Source organism: Artemia sp. Qi Xiang Cuo, chromosome 10, assembly GCF_049724085.1.
Source record: "Artemia sp. Qi Xiang Cuo chromosome 10, ASM4972408v1, whole genome shotgun sequence".
NCBI classification, from domain to species: Eukaryota; Metazoa; Arthropoda; class Branchiopoda; order Anostraca; family Artemiidae; genus Artemia; species Artemia sp. Qi Xiang Cuo.
The window spans coordinates 45,743,472-45,760,520 of NC_142803.1; the positions used below are offsets into that span (position 1 = coordinate 45,743,472).

General features: G+C 38.7%; 1 protein-coding gene across 1 annotated transcript in view; it reads left to right on the forward strand.

Annotated features, from left to right (window-relative positions):
* Positions 1-17,049, forward strand: part of ais (DExD-box helicase 52) — a 141,300-nt gene that overhangs the window by 105,151 nt on the left and 19,100 nt on the right. The window lies entirely within an intron of this gene.

The following is a 17,049-nucleotide window of genomic DNA, read 5'->3' on the forward strand; positions in this document are numbered from 1 at the left end:
TGAAGCTTTTTACAATTTTCTTACTGAGAGGGAGTGCACCACAAGCGACTATGAATTTGCTAAGAGTGTTTGGACAAAGGGCGGATGTAAAAATGGGGGGGATTATTGTAAACTTTACTTGGCCAGTGACGTACTCACTCTTCTGGATATTGTTAGCAAAAATACGGATAAAATCTATGGGGAATTTTGGTTGGATTTAGGTTATTATTTTTCCACTCCCCATTTGGTGATGGACTTGATACTTAAAATCAGCAAAGAACAAATAGATCTGATCAACGATTTGTATCAGCATCTTTTTTCAGAGCGCTCACTGAGGGGTGGGTATGTTTTTAATGCGGATCATATCATGAAAACTGATCCGAGTGGACAGCACACCGAGGAAAAGTTAGGCGCAGTTTTTTTGGATATGAATTCTCTTTACCCATAGGCAATGTCTCACAACTGTTTTCCGTTTGGCAATAATAAATGGCTTAACAATCCATGTGCCTCGAATTTCCCCGACATTGCCAGTGTTGAGGAGAATGGGGCACAGGTATGGTTTTTTGAAATTTACGGTGAAATACCCATGGAAATCCATGACTCGGTAAAAGACTTTGTTTTTCCGTGCATAAATAGACCGGTGGGTAGGGACTCTCTGGGCCCCTACAATTTATCTTTAGTAGAGGACGGGAGTATAAACTGGGTACCTTCAAAACAAAAACTAATTGCCGACCTCAACCCTAAACATAATATTGTTGTTCATCACGTGCTATTGAAATGGATGGTGTCCAGTGGTTGTAAAGTCCCAAAGATTCATAGAACTTTTCAATTTTATCAAACGCCTTAATTTAAAATGTTTATTGATACCTTTGTCAGTAAGCGTTCACAACCAAAAACTAAGGTTGAAAAAGAAGTTTATAAACTCATTTTGAACCTAGCCATCGGTATAATGTGCGAAGGTGTACGGAACAAAAGTCGATGTGACGTTGTAACCAACCCCGAAGATTGTGCTCGAATCATTGCGGATCCAAACTTCACATCTTTCACAATCATAGACTCTAATATGGTGCTCCTACATCGCAAGAAAAGAAACGTTGTATTAAATAAAAATATTACAGGTGGAAGTTCAATAACTGAAATATCCAAGAAACTCTTGTTGTCATTTTATTATAATGTATGTAGGTTACAGTGGTCAATTGAAGGACAAGTTCAAGTGTATTGCGGGGACATTGATTCACTCCTTTTGAAATTAAACACTTAAAATCTATTGAATTATTTGGAAAATGGCGATTACATTGGATTAAGAATAGACTACACCAATTGGGATGAATCCCTCTACCCGGAGCTTGTGAAACACCAGGCCCCAAATCAATTGTTAATGCTAAAATCTGAAACGGGTAGTGATCTGATATCCAGTGGTGTGTTTCCTGGTCCGAAGGTATACTGCGTGGAAACGCACGGCAAGGATATCAAACAAGTTTGCAAGGGGGTACCTACACACTTTGAAAAAAATAATTTCGACATGAGTGTGTATAGAAACTGTGTGGAACGTAGTTTAGTACCAAGGGCGAAAGTCATGGCGATTCGCACTTTACAATTTAAAAACTAGACAGTTAGAGTTGATAAAAACGCCTTGTCTGCCATATCGGACAAAGTCTATGTACTTGAGGATGATGTGAAGGTATTGCCACCCGTTAATTATTTAATTTAAGACCGAGTTTAATGTACAGAGTACAGAAAACAACTCGGTCTAAAAAAATTAACTTAAATTCACTAAAAAAAAGTATAAATTTGGGTGGGAGGTTTTTTTGGGTAATTAGGTTTTTTTTAATTCTATTTTTTTCTATCACAATCAATTTTCAATGTGTGTGTGTGTGTGTGTGTGTTTGCAAGGCAGATCAATTTCCAGTATTTAATGCCAGCCCCGGCCCGGGCCCGCCGCCCCCGGCCCCCGGCCCCCCGCGCTTCCCCGCCCCGGCCGCCACAGCGGGGGACCCCAAAATTTAAAATGTTGTAAGTAAAAGTGTATGATATTATTTCACAAGTGTGTGTGTGTGTGCACATTAGTCCAATAAATGTTGTATTTTTGTTTTAATAAATAAATATAAAAAAAAAGTGTATTTATTTAAGTGTTTTTTTTTCTAGTAGATTTGTAAATTTTGTATTTTTTTTTATTATAAATAAATTAAAAAAAAGTGTATTTTTTTTTATTCATGTTTAATGTGCCTTTTTCAATGTAGTATTTTTTTTTTTTAAAGTATTGTCACCCTTTTTTATGTATATAATAAAATAAAATATTATTATTTATTCTTCTTATTATTATCGTTATTATTATTCTTGAACGGAGTAGTAGTAATAGGGAAATTACTTAGTCATTAGACGGCCATAGTCTACAGTTAGTTGTCTAGGTGAACTGTTGAAGGGAACATGTATCAATTTAAAATACCATTCAGATCGTTTCTGTGTGGGCCCTCAATGTCGGGCAAAAAAACACTCTTAACTAAAATAATAAAAAATTATGATAAAATGGTAGAGGAAAAGCTGAAAAAAAAATCTTCTATTGCTATAGTATTTGGCAGGAGTCATATGATAGAATAAAAGCGAGTGCCACCACCACAACCATGGGATTTGTGCAGATACAATTCATACACGGACTTGATGTTTTCAGCCCTATTGAACAAAACTCTTGGTTGATCATTGATGATCTGGCTGAATCTATTGAACAATGGTCCCAGGAAATGCTACAACTTTTCGCTGTTCGCTCTCATCACGAACAGATTTCTGTTACTCTGGTTCTACACAATCTCTGTCATCAGAACAAGTGTATGCGAACACATGCATTGAACTGTACCTACTATATCATGTACAGAGTTGTTCATGATTCTAGCTCGCTAATAACTCAATAAACAAATATATCCGGGAGCCCCCAAATTTCTGCTCTCAGCAGACAAGCATGCAACTAATATAACCTAAGGCTACATCCTATTGGATCTTATTCAAAAAACACCCGAGGATCTACGTGTAGTCACAGATATTTTTGACAATGAAATTACAGTATATCTACCCGTGAACACTAAAAAGAACTATTAGTTGCTATTATGACACTTAAGAAACTACATGAAAATAGACATTTGTTTTCAGTTCTAAGCACTTCAAAACCTCCACTTAGGAAAGCAATGCTCAAACACGGTATTGACAACGAGTTCATTAATCTAATATCCGAACTTTGTTTAAATTTGATCGAGGGTAATGTTCAAGTGCCAGAAGTAGTTAAGCAACAGGCAAAGCAACATCGCTCCAGTGTACGTACAGTGGCCTCTAAAAAGAAAGGAAATAATTTCAAAAGTAAATGACTTCTTCTGGTAGGCGTTAGATTTTCCACACTTTTGCTGCAAATAATAGCATGACTTTTAAACAGTTTTCTGTAAAGAGAGAGAGAGAGAGAGAGTATGTAAAAACCCTCTAACTTGAATCCAAAATAACTCGCTCTCTAGGGCGTAGAACACTGTAAAAACACTCTGAGTAAATGCCTTGACAATGAAACTATTGATGATGATAAAAAACTGCTTTTACTTCAAGATGCACTTCGCCGAGTGTACAAACCCAGGTCCTATCGCTCGAAGCCCACTGCTGCTGCTGCTGCTGCTGATCCCAAAAAAGAACCATCTCCTCAGGGTTCTGCTGCTGCTGCTGCTGCTGGAACACAATTGAAGATGGTGTATTTGTATACGTTTTTATTTAAATTTGGAAATATAAGACCCCAATATTTTGGTGAAAAATTAACACGACTCCTAGCCTATCTCTTGGAAAGTGATCACATTGAAGTTGAGAGCAATGGGACAGGGATTATAATTCGGGGCAAGAGCTATAATCTACTTGATTTAATCTATGATATGGTTATAAATCGTAAAGGACTATTATCATTTGACACTCATCTATACAACTTTTTAAATACATTAAACTTCCCCAAAAGTCTTATTGGCAATAGACAAATTCAAAAAAAAATAAATGAACATGCATCATCGTCATCATCATCAACAACAACATTGACAAAATTAAAAAATTAACTTTAAGAAGAAGATTTTAAATCAATTTTGGAAAATACTAGCACACCGCTGACAGCTAGACAAAAGGGAAGACGCATCAAGTCATCATCACCACCCCTATTCAGTAGACAACAGGGGAGTGGACGTTACAAACCTTGCTTAAGAACGTTATTTTTTTAGCTCTTAAATGTTCTTATGGAAATTTTGGTAAGGAGGGGAATTTCGGTAAAGCCGCCACTATTTCAATAGACAGTTGTGCTCATAATAAAAGTGGACAAGACTATCTGCAGAATGAATCAAGCTACACTCTGCATAGAAATCATAAACTTCGTGCCAATCAATATCGCAAAACTAAAGCCTTTTACCCATTGCATATAATGCAAGCAGATCTCCTGACTCTAGATGAGCTTCAAAGACGTCACAATACACCGTACAAGTACATTCTACTTGCAATCAGTGTTTATAGTCGTTATGCATATGCAATTCCACTGCGATCAATGAGAGGTGCTGAAGTTACTCAGGCCATTGAAATTATTCTCCAATAGGATATACATAAAAAAAATTCAAACCGATTGCAGTAGTGCATTTGTTAATACCCATGTTGCAAAAGTACTAGAGAAATAAAGTACACTGCTCTATTATAGTCACAGTCCTATAAAGGCTGCATTGGCCGAACGATTGATAAGAACTATTCGACTTTTAACTTCGAGATATTGTACATTGAAAAATACATCTGCTTTTATTCGTGATCTTGATAAAATCATGTTGATTTATAACCAACGACCTCATCGATCATTGTCCAACTCTACGCCAACGGAAGTTCATCATTCTGATCATGATGCAATAGACAGTAACTTTCTTACACAGTATTCCAATGAATCGTCGGCTGTCAAAAAGACGAAAAATAAATTCAATGTTGGTGATACCGTTCGAATTAATAGAACAATTAATATTTTTGAAAAGGGGAATTACTTGTGGTCCACAGAACTTTTTAAGGTGGCAAAAATACTATACTCTAAACCGATAACTTATTGCCTGCGTGATACCAAAGATGAGGAGATTCTCGGCGGCTTTTATGACTATGAACTACAAAAAGTTAAAAATGCCATTGAAATCTATCAAATTGAAAAGATATTAAAGAGACGTACTCGTGGGGGTAAGAAACAGTTACTTGTTCGATGGCTAGGATACAACTCTGATTTTGATTCTTCGATCGGTGTTGAAGATATTGACAATGCCCAATGATTTCTATGTAACTTTCATGTCCAACGTTTCCAATCCTCTCTACAATGACTTGAATACGACAAGTGATTTTTGGACAAAACTCTCACCTGCCATCAAATTTGACCGTGCATATGAAGTGGCTCTTGTCGACTGTATTCTCAAAAATACCTATGACATCCTGAGAAAGGATCGTAAATATGAAACAAAAATTAGACCCTATGATTGGCCACCACCACCAGGTGATCAAGAACAAATTCAAAAAATCAATTGGATGAATTATCCATATGTTGAATTACCCTACGAGGAGCTCACCTGCATGAATGATTTATGTCTTACTATCAATAAAAGAATTTCTGCTCGTAAAAAAGGAGCTTTTCATTTCAACTATTCAAAGGAGGAGGGCAAGATCTACATTAGTTCACCTATTGCCAATGAAAAGGTTATTCTCAATGATAACCTAACGGACGTTCTTGGCTTTAAGCTCAATATAATCAATGGTAGAAGTGCCGGAAACACTAATTTCATTTTTGCAGACTACCCGCGTGCCTTCTCCACGGACTCTTGTATATTTCTCTACGCTTCATTTGTGGAAACATCTCGGGTTGGTAATTCAAATGTTCCCCTCCTACGAGTTCTTGAACGAAAAACCAATCAAGAACATATTCACCACTACAATATAAAGCAACTTCAGTATATTCACGTAAACACTTCCTATTTGGAACTCTGTCAGTTAACACTAAGAACCGAATTAGGTGATACTCGAGCAATTTCAAAAGCCTCATCAGTGATTACATATCATTTTCGACCCATTTTCAACGACGACTCTACAATCACCTAAAAAATGAATAATAGAAGAATTCCATGTGTCTGTCTCAATATTGACTGTTATTTTGGTGCTTTGAGTCCACGTCAAATAGGCAATGGATTGGACTACTAAAAGGCGCGTACTACAATGTCTGGCTATGGTCTTGGTAGCTGGTTTGCTAGGCTATTTTGTTATGCACTACCCCTTGCCAAAAAATATCTTGTGCCTGCTTAGTCAAGTTGTTCTGTCTCCACACTACAGGACTGGGGGTCGGCAAAGAATATCAATGAGAGTGCTAAGTTAAATATTAGATCTTCAGCAAGAGTCGTTGGTGAACACTTAAAATCTTGACAAAATGGGGAGGGATTGAAAAGGATGCATTCGCATCATTCACTCATCAGTCTCTTCCCAGGCTGGAAGCAAAGGACATCAACAAGGCCATTGAGAAATAAAACAACGAAGTCCAATAAGCAACAGAAGAAGAAGAAGAAAAAGAAAAAGATTGTTAGATCAAAGAAGGATTTCTTCTCTTAAGATGACTTATCTCCCCCACAAGGAAACATACCCATCAATCAGTTCCTCATTGAATCTGTTCAATGCTGAAAATTTTGATGTCAGTGTCAAGTATAGCTACTATGATCAATTTCACCCTCAACAACCCCTCTTGGAAAATATAAACTTTAAAATATTTTCCAATGAACACTATTTCATTGATTTGTCGTCAACATTTATTGATTTAAATGTTGTGGTGAAGAAAAAGTCAGATAATACAACTCCAAATGCCGGCGATGGTCTCTCCTATGAAAACTGTATTCTAAACAACCTATTCAAACAAATTAATGTATTTATTAATGGAACATTGGTGAACACTGGCAATAATTTATCAAACTATGCAAGCTACACAAAATTTATGAGGATGACGCCAAACGCGTACAAGGAGATGAGAGGACAATCGCTGGGCTATGAATATCGAACAGGTGTTAATACTGACGGTGAGTTGACTACTGTAGTGACCCAGGAGTATCATCTAGTTGGGAAATTAAATCATGAGATATTCAATATATCCTAATGGCTACCCCCCAATGTCAAGATTGACATAAAGTTACAGATGGCACCATCGAATTTCATTTTGAGAAAAACACTTCCTGCAGCACCGGATGCAAATGTTATTATCACATCGGCAATTCTCCACGTCCGAAAACAACACGTTATGAGCTCTGTTGCATTGGCATTGGAAAAGCTAAGAGCCAATGGTAACAACATTAAAATTCTTGTCCCCCAAACGATCACCAATCAACGTCTCATTGCTGCCGATTCTGGTAGCTATAGCAATTTCTCATTTGTCAATGGAAAATCCAATTACACTCGGTATCGACCTTTGTGAAGAACGTCTGCAGGATTTGGTTCTTTCCATGATCTCCCCATTATTTTAATTTTTTCGAGCTTTCTAGTTTCGTGAACACAAGGACCAGTATTTTGTTGTACTTTCTATTGTTTGACAAAAAATCCTATACAACTCTGTACAAGTTGACCATGCAGTCCCTATATAATGACTCCCACCTATTGGAAAATGGAATAACCGATTCAATGTTTTCAAAAAATCATGGGGTTATTGTTTTGGATTTGTCAGGCATGCAAGATATAACCATAGTACGAACAGGGAATGTACGTTTAGAGTGTACATTTGCCAATGCTCTGACTGAGAGTATCACATTAATATCACTGAGTTAATTTGAAACCTATTGGGAAATCACACCCGACGGCAGTGCTCTACTAGACCTAGCACCATGAACACAAACCAAATAATCGACTTATTTAGTATGGATCCAGACATGTCCCAGTACAAGTCCTATTGCATACCTTCGGACTTCATTGAAAAAATTCCAAGTGTTACCAATACCCTAATCATTGTTAAAAGCAGTCCATCGACTTTGAAGACCGGTCATTGGCTATGCATCTTTCAAACAGCAAAGAAAATTGAATTTTTTGATCCTCTTGGCCTATCGTATAAATACTACGCTCCATACATCAGCAACTTTATTGAAAGCAGTGGGAAAACCATTATTCAAAATCAACGAAGAGTACAGGATTTAACGACTAAGACAAGTGGCTTTCATGCACTACTCTTTTTCATGTTCAGATGTCGTGGCTACACCTATAAGCAGTTTCTCAACATCTACGTTGACTTACCTCAATTGAATACCTTTCTAGTGGAGAATATACTTACAAGTGTATTTAATATTGATTTTAGTGCCCTAAGAATAAAATGTTCTAAAGCTGTACGTGAAATTGTTTATTAATAAAACAAATTTATATACATGATAAAACGACTTTTATGCTCTTTAGATTTCATCCTCTACTAGATATTTGTGAACTAAAACGAGTGTAGGTAGATTTTCTGAATTTACCGTGTACTGATCCTAATATAGTGCACTGTCGGGATCACATTTTCTCTAGTAGAGTGTGACCTCACTCTTTTCATATCTCTTTGTATAGTCAATGATACTATTCTCATTCATTCTAAAGAATTCACATGTTTCAATGTGCCTATTTGAAGCAATTTCACAAACAGTGTCCTCAAGTGGCGAATCACATTCCGTCACAGCCAAATAAAAATCAGTGGGCTTATAATCATAACACCCAGTGTCTTCACAACGATGACGTAGAAACCATCTTCTTTTGTTGTTCCAACAGTTGAATCGTTGACCTGGTTCCTCCTCCCAGAACAATCTAAAACCACGACGATACCAATCTCGTAGCAATAAACTAAAATCACGGTTAGGATTCTTTCCAATCATACCGGGATATGTACTCTCCCACTGCTTGCATTTATCATAATGACAATTGGAGCATGAGTGACCTCTAGGATGATAGTCACACACCTCTTCAAGACAGGAATTACAACCTTTAATTTGTACAGCATATCCTCTATGCAATTTACACGGGTTGCATAATCTACACTTTTCATCATACTCATCAATCATTGTGCAATTCTGACATGATGACCAGCTGCCCTGTGTGTACATACATAACGGACATGTATGGAACATTTTGTCATGTGTTAACGCTCTCACTGCCACAATGAAACTGAGCTAGCAACAAAAAAAATTGTCTGAGAGAGAGGGAGGAGTAAATCATCCTTGAGCACCATCTTTCTTATGAAAAAAAGTCCTAAATTTCTAAACTAATGTTTAAAAGCATATCCACAATATCTTTTTTTCATGTCGTGATCAATATATCTATAAATTGTGTAAATGCATTTGGACCACGATTTAGAAGCTTCATACAATAGTCCAATGATGGGGAATCAGTTTTCATTATATCGACAAGCATTCCTCGAGAAAATATCTTCCTTTGAATAGACAACTCTAGAAAATCATCATCTAGAATTAAATGTTTTTCCATAAGAACTAGATTCCTCATGATTCGATCTTTCTCGAATCTATCCATTTTTTAGTCCTAACTCTCTCACAACCAACTTCAGACTAAACAGAATTTCTTTTTTCTACTCTATGAAATATACGCTTGTCTACTATAGAAAAAGAAAAAAATACCATTGATTTAGAAACATTTTTATTGGACATAATTACAATAATAATATTTACTTATGCTTTTTGTTCTCATCAATATATTTCGATAGGACATCTAATGCTGACCGAAGTTTATTTATATGGAGAATATTTACTTGTCCAGCAAAACACAGCTGCTCTTCCTGCTTAAACTTACTTAATGATATCACATACCTCGCATACATAATGTACCATACAAGACATAGTCTACAGCCAGCAGTTATTTCCACAGCTACATTGGGTACTCGTATATCGTTGCTGCTGCTGCTGTCGGTTCCATCATTAATCTCCAATAATGTAAATGCACCACTCATTTTTTTTTCACTAATATCCTTGCAAATAAACTATTCTCTTTGAATTCAATTCTCTTACTAATATGAATTGTAAAGAAAACTATTCCTTTTATTCAAATCCTAATCACCAATCAAGTTATACTCGTTCCTCTTGGCAAAGGTGTAATGACCTGTAGAATAGGACTACCAGAAAAACCTGTTTGGTACGGGCGCGTACGCAAAGTATATACCTTCAAGCAAATTCCATATGATATTTCAAATTACTATAGCTTCTATAGAAATGGTACCTCTTTGCAAATGACCCTGGTAACCCAATTACTTGAAAACCTACACACATATCTATGCCTCAGGCGTAGGTTTGCGTGTAGGTTCTCAATGCATTAGCCGGTTACTACTGGAGTCTACCTTTCGTTAGAAGCAACATTTTCATTTTAAAACTCTGCTTTACATGATCTTTATGGCTTTTAAGGTCATTCATTATATGCCAAATTACAGACATGATTTTAAGGAAGCTTGTGTATGCTTTCAAGAGTTCAAATTTAGTTCACACACCATTATTCTTTTGTTTTCTATTACTTGCCGAAATGAAGCTGAAAAGCATAAATTAAGTACATTTTGTATTACGGGTAACAGAGGAATTCCTGAAAATTGGCCAAAAAATGAAGTTTAGGAGAATAAAATATGCAGTCTGAAATAATATATTGGCCATGCAACATATGTGCACACACAGAGGAGTAACAAAATCTTGTTCAAGAGAACTTTGGAGGACCCCCCTACATGACAACAAATTTGAAAGTACGTCAAAAATGCAAAATCTAAATATTTTGTCCTGGGCAATGTTTTCTTTTATGCCGCCTCCTCTGTATGCATGCGTGCCTGCTTTATACTGCTCTTAAATTGCCGTGTTCTTTTGGCAGTAAGCATAGAATACTCGATGCTCCTCATGTTTTAGTTCAAATTCTGCCTATTCAGAAATTCTCCGACTTAAGAGTGAACAAAAGAGTCATGTTATCTCCAAAGGCATAGTTATTGGACCTTTCAACTACGTTGAACAAAATTACTATCTCAAATTTTTGACCGGACGAATTTGAAGAAAAGAGGGGGCTAGTTGCCCTCCAATCTTTTTGGTCACTTAAAAAGGGCACTATAACTTTTAATTTACATTCAAATGAGCCCTTTCCCGATGTTCTAGGACTATTGGTTCGATGCAGTCACCCCTGGGGAAAACAAACAAATATTGAAAAATAACAAAAATAAATGAACACGCATCCGTGATTCTTCTTTTGGCAAAAGTACAAAATTCCACATTTTTACAGATGTGAGCTTGAAACTTATACAACAGGGTTCACGAATACGCTGAATCTGATGATGTAATTTTCATTAAAATCCATTGACTTTTAGGGGAGTTATCCCCCTTTTTGAAAATCAGGGAAATTTTAACAGGCTCGCAACTTTTGATGGGTCACATTAAACTTGATGAATTCTATATATTTTAGATAAGCATCAAAATTCGATTCGTTTGATATGTTCATTGTTATCAACAATCCATTTCTTTCAGTTTCGGTTATTTATGAAGTTTTTGGCCATATCTTATCTGAAAAACAAAATGTTTGGCAGCAATTTAAAAAAAAATTTAAAGAAGAAATTGCTCAATTCTTGTGCGAGTACGTTCCTAACAATATCTTATGGCTATTGCTTAAATTGCTCTTTCCAAGCTTATAAAAAGTCGTTGCAAAAATTGGAAAAAATTATTGGGTGATGTGTAAAAAATTATTTTTTAACAGTTTGTGAAAAGTTTCCTTGCGACAGTAGGGATCGAGCCTGACCGCCTTCAGACGAGCAACTGTCGGATCCACTATGCTGTCACAAGGTAACTCTGTGCAGGATTTATTGACAAATTGACTTGTGTAATCAATTATAACAGCTGATGTTAGTTGAAGTAACAATCCATTGACAGCGGCATATTTTAGAATCAGGATTTTAAGATTATCATTGAGTTTCTACCAAATTAAACAAGGTTGTATCAAAGAATTGATTAAATTAAATACCAAGGGTGCCGGCAGAAAATTTTCCAGGGGGGGGCAGAAAAGGCCATACCTAAGATTTTTCCGTGGGGGGGGGGGGGTACTCATTTTTCGGGAAGGGGGCTACACGAAAAAAACGCATAAAAAATTTGTTTATATCCATTTTTGTTACGTTTTTACGAGTCAGACAACCATTTCGAGGGGGGGATGTCGAATCCTCTCCCCCCCCTGGGTACGGCCATGGGGCCAGACGCCAAAATAGCAGTGGTGGTTGGGTGATAGTTTAGGTGGCTTAGGGCACCAAATTACGACTTTACCCCGAAGAGGACGAATTTGCAATCAATTTAAAGTCCTGAGAAGCTAATTGATTTAAAAGTATCAATAACTATATTTTAGGCTTCCCAGTTGCAAAAGAAATAATGCCACACGGCGGTACTGCTGGATTCAACAAAGTTGATTCGCTTTATTTGTAATGAAATTAGGCTACGTTTGGTTATCTGTAATTGGGTTCCATTGTAACTGAATTACCCTGTAACTGAACCCCAAGCAACTGAACCCCTGTAACTGAACCACCGTGCAACTGAACCACCGTGCAACTGAACCACCGTACAACTGAACCCCCGTGCAATTGAACCATCGTGCAACTGAACCCCCCTGCAACTGAACCCTCATGCAACTGAACCCTCGTGCTACTGAACCCTCGTGCAACTCAACCCCCGTGCAACTCAACCCCATTTAACTGAACCCCCGTGTAACTGAACCACCGTACAACTGAAGCACCGTGCAACTGAACCACCGTACAACTGAACCACCGTGCAATTGAACCACCGTGCAACTGAACCCCCGTGCAACTGAACCCTCGTGCAACTGAACCCTCGTGCAACTGAACCCTCGTGCAACTCAACCCCCGTGCAACTCAACCCCATTTAACTGAACCCCCGTGTAACTGAACCACCGTACAACTGAACCACCGTGCAACTGAACCACCGTACAACTGAACCACCGTGCAATTGAACCATCGTGCAACTGAACCCCCGTGCAACTGAACCCCCTTGCAACTGAACCCTCGTGCTACTGAACCCTCGTGCAACTCAACCCCCGTGCAACTCAACCTCATTTAACTGAACCTCCGTGTAACTGAACCCCAGTACAACTGAACCACCGTACAACTGAACCACAGTACAACTGAACCACCGTGCAACTGAACCACCGTGCAATTGAACCCCCGTGCAACTGAACCCCCGTGCAACTTAACCCGCGTGCTACTGAACCCTCATGCAACTCCCATTTAACTAAACCCTAACTGAAGCACCGTACAACTGAACCACCGTGCAACTGAACCCTCGTGCAACTCAACCCCCGTGCAACTGAACCCCTGTGCAACTGAATCCTCGTGCTACTGAACCCTCGTGCAACTCAACCCCCGTGCAACTCAACCCCATTTAACTAAACCCTCGTGTAACTGAACCACCGTACAACTGAAGCACCGTGCAAGTGAACCACCGTACAACTGAACCACCGTGCAATTGAACCATCGTGCAACTGAACCCCCGTGCAACTGAACCCCATTTAACTGAACCCCCGTGTAACTGAACCACCGTACAACTGAAGCACCGTGCAAGTGAACCACCGTACAACTGAACCACCGTGCAATTGAACCACCGTGCAACTGAACCCCCGTGCAACTGAACCCCCGTGCACCTGAACCCTCGTGCTACTGAACCCTCGTGCAACTCAACCCCCGTGCAACTCAACCCCATTTAACTGAACCCCCGTGTAACTGAACCACCGTACAACTGAACCACCGTTCAACTGAACCACCGTACAACTGAACCACCGTGCAAGTGAACCACCGTGCAACTGAACCCCCGTGCAACTGAACCCCCGTGCTACTGAACCCTCATGCAACTGAACCCTCGTGCACCTCAACCCCCGTGCAACGCAACCCCATTTAACTGAACCCCCGTGTAACTGAACCACCGTACAACTGTAGCACCGTGCAACTGAACCACCGTACAACTGAACCACCGTGCAATTGAACCATCGTGCAACTGAACCCCCGTGCAACTGAACCCCCGTGCAACTGAACCCTCGTGCTACTGAACCCTCGTGCAACTCAACCCCCGTGCAACTCACCCCCATTTAACTGAACCCCCGTGTAACTGAACCACCGTTCAACTGAAGCACCGTGCAACTGAACCACCGTACAACTGAACCACCGTGCAACTGAACCATCGTGCAACTGAACCACCGTGCAACTGAACCACCGTGCAACTGAACCCTCGTGCAACTGAACTCTCGTGCAACTGAACCCCCGTGCAACTGAGCCCCATTTAACTAAACCCCCGTGTAACTGAACCACCATACAACTGAACCCCCGTGCAAGTGAACCACCGTACAACTGAACCACCGTGCAATTGAACCAACGTGCAACTGAACCCCCGTGCACCTGACCCACCGTGCACCGAAACCCTCGTGCTACTGAACCCTCGTGCAACTCAACCCCCATGCAACTCAACCCCATTTAACTAAACCACCGTACAACTGAACCACCGTACAACTCAACCACCATCCAACTGAACCATCGTGCAGCTGAACCACCGTGCAACTGAACCCTCGTGCAACTCAACCACCGTACTTACATTGAGTAAAATACAAGTTAGAATCTCTAAATGTTCAACCTTGTTGGAATTCTTTGCTTTTTTTAAGTCTTTACATAAATAGCTGTCAAGATGATTTATAAAAAATGATCTGTTTTGTTATCACAAAAACAAAGAAAATCGGACGTCATAAACTCTTTATATCCAGGTTTATTTCTCTTTTTTATGTCTGTTAATGGGGGTTCCCTTCACCCTGTCACTTTCCACGGGTCTAAGTGTTTACCCCCCTCCCCTGCGGAAAATTTCCCCTCCTCCACCCACGGAAACCCCATCACCTGGAAAATACTCTCCTCGCGGAAATTATGGTTTTCAAAATTTAAAAATCTTCTTTGAATCGTGTTATTGTTTAGTTTAATTGAGAAGTTCTAAGGGAAGTGGAAAAGATGAATTTATGTGTAAATCTTGCCCCCCCCCTCCGTGCCAATACTTTCTTCTCATGAAAGATCCTCCAGAAAACCCCCACACAAAAAAGTTCCGTGTGTTTCCCAATGACAAATACTATCTGTAAGCAATAGACAAATAAAAAAAAACTTAAAAAGGAAGTGACACTTCTGCAATGGGGTTATCTGATTATTTTGTAGCTAGAAAGAGAGGGAGACACCTCAAAGGGTGCATTTTGATGCCAAAACATCACACCTCTCATTGAGCCTTCAAATAAATACAGAATTAGTTCTAAGGGAGAGACGATAGGATGCTGGAGGTAGAAATTGTTGGATAATCCCCAGGCATTTCTAGTCTTTTTTTATAAGCCGAAAGTGATTGGAGACTAACCATCCGAAAGAGGTATTTTTTTTGGGGGGGGGGGAGGGATTCTCCACGGGTAAGTGTTTTCTGGGGGGGTATTTTCCGTGAGGTGTTATTTTCCACGGGGTATTTTCCTTAAGGGATGTTTTTTTGTGGCGGGAGGGGGGATAAACGGCGGCTCTCACCGTTTACATACTGTAATTTTTTTTCTACTTTGCTTATTTTGTTGTTTTCATTTTGTGGTATTTTCTATGCTCGTAGTTGTTTATCGTTTGGTTTAAAAAGGTTAATTACCTGCTTCGGTGGAGCCGACACAAAAGCTACTTTCTCTTTGTGTTTGGGAACTTTTGGTTTGATTTTTTTTTCTTAGATGTATAAGGCCTTTCCTTAACGGTGAGCAATAAAAATCTGTGCTGAAAATATCGGAACTTTGAGAATTTAGATAACAAAAAAAAATCACTTTTTGTTGCGCTTTCTTTAAATTAATTAAAAAGATTCTTTCGAAAAACAATTTTTCAAATAAAAATAAAGAGCCATATTAAACCAAAGACTAGCATAAATAAATTCCTATAACAATTCAAACCCAAAATGATAAGAAATTACGGTACTGTTTCGCTTAACGGTTCACAACAGCTATAGACAGTCGAATGAATGCCGTGATGGAGACCCGTAAGCGGGTAATTGTTATCTAAATTAATTTTAAAAAACTTTCTGAAAAATAAATTTTTCAAAGAAAAGTAAAGGCCATTTTAAACTTAAGCTCAGCAGATACAAATACCTTTTAAAATCAAACAATTCGTGGTAACGAACAGTAAGGAAGGAGCGACCCGGCTCAATGGTAACCGAAACTCTAAAAAACGGAATTTTGATACCAATAGATACATCAAAAGAATCAGATTTTAATTCTTATTTCAAATATATAAGTTTCATCCAGTTTAATCTTACTCATCAAAAGTTACGCGCCTGAGAAAATTTGGCTGATTTTCGAAAAAAGGGGGAAAGACCCCCTAAAAGCTATAGAACCTTAATGAAAGTCACACATCATATTCAGCGTATCAGAGAACCCTAGTGTAGAGGTTTCAAGCTCCTATCTACAGAAATGTGGAATTTTCCCTTTTTTGCCAGAAGAAAGATCACGGATGCGTGTTTATTTGTTTTTTTTTCTTTTTCACAGGGGTAGTCGTATTGACCCAGTGGTCCTAGAATATCGTAGGAGGGCTAATTCGAACGGAAATTAAAAGTTCTAGTGCCTTTTTTAAGTGACCAAAAAAACTGGAGGGTAACTTGGCCCCCACCCGTGCTCATTTTTTCCCAAGGTCACCTGATCAAAATTTTGAGATAGCCATTTTGTTCAGCATAGTTGAAAATTTAATAAATATGTCTTTCATGATGACTTAATCCACCAAAATTCTCAGGGAAAGGGCTGCAAGTTATGAACTTTGCCCATTGTTTACATATAGTATTGATTATCGGTAACTATACAGACATTTTCAGGAAGGATTTTTTTTCTGATGGGGGGGGCTGGAGGAGGGGGTTACTTGGGAGAATCTTTCCGTGGAGGATTTTTCCTTGGGGGAAGGGACATTTCTATGAAGGGGACGCCGGATTTCCCAGCATTTTTTAAAAAACGATCAGAAATTAAATAAAAAAAAAACAACAAATTTTTTCAACTGAAAGTAAGGAGCAACATTAAAACTAAACATGA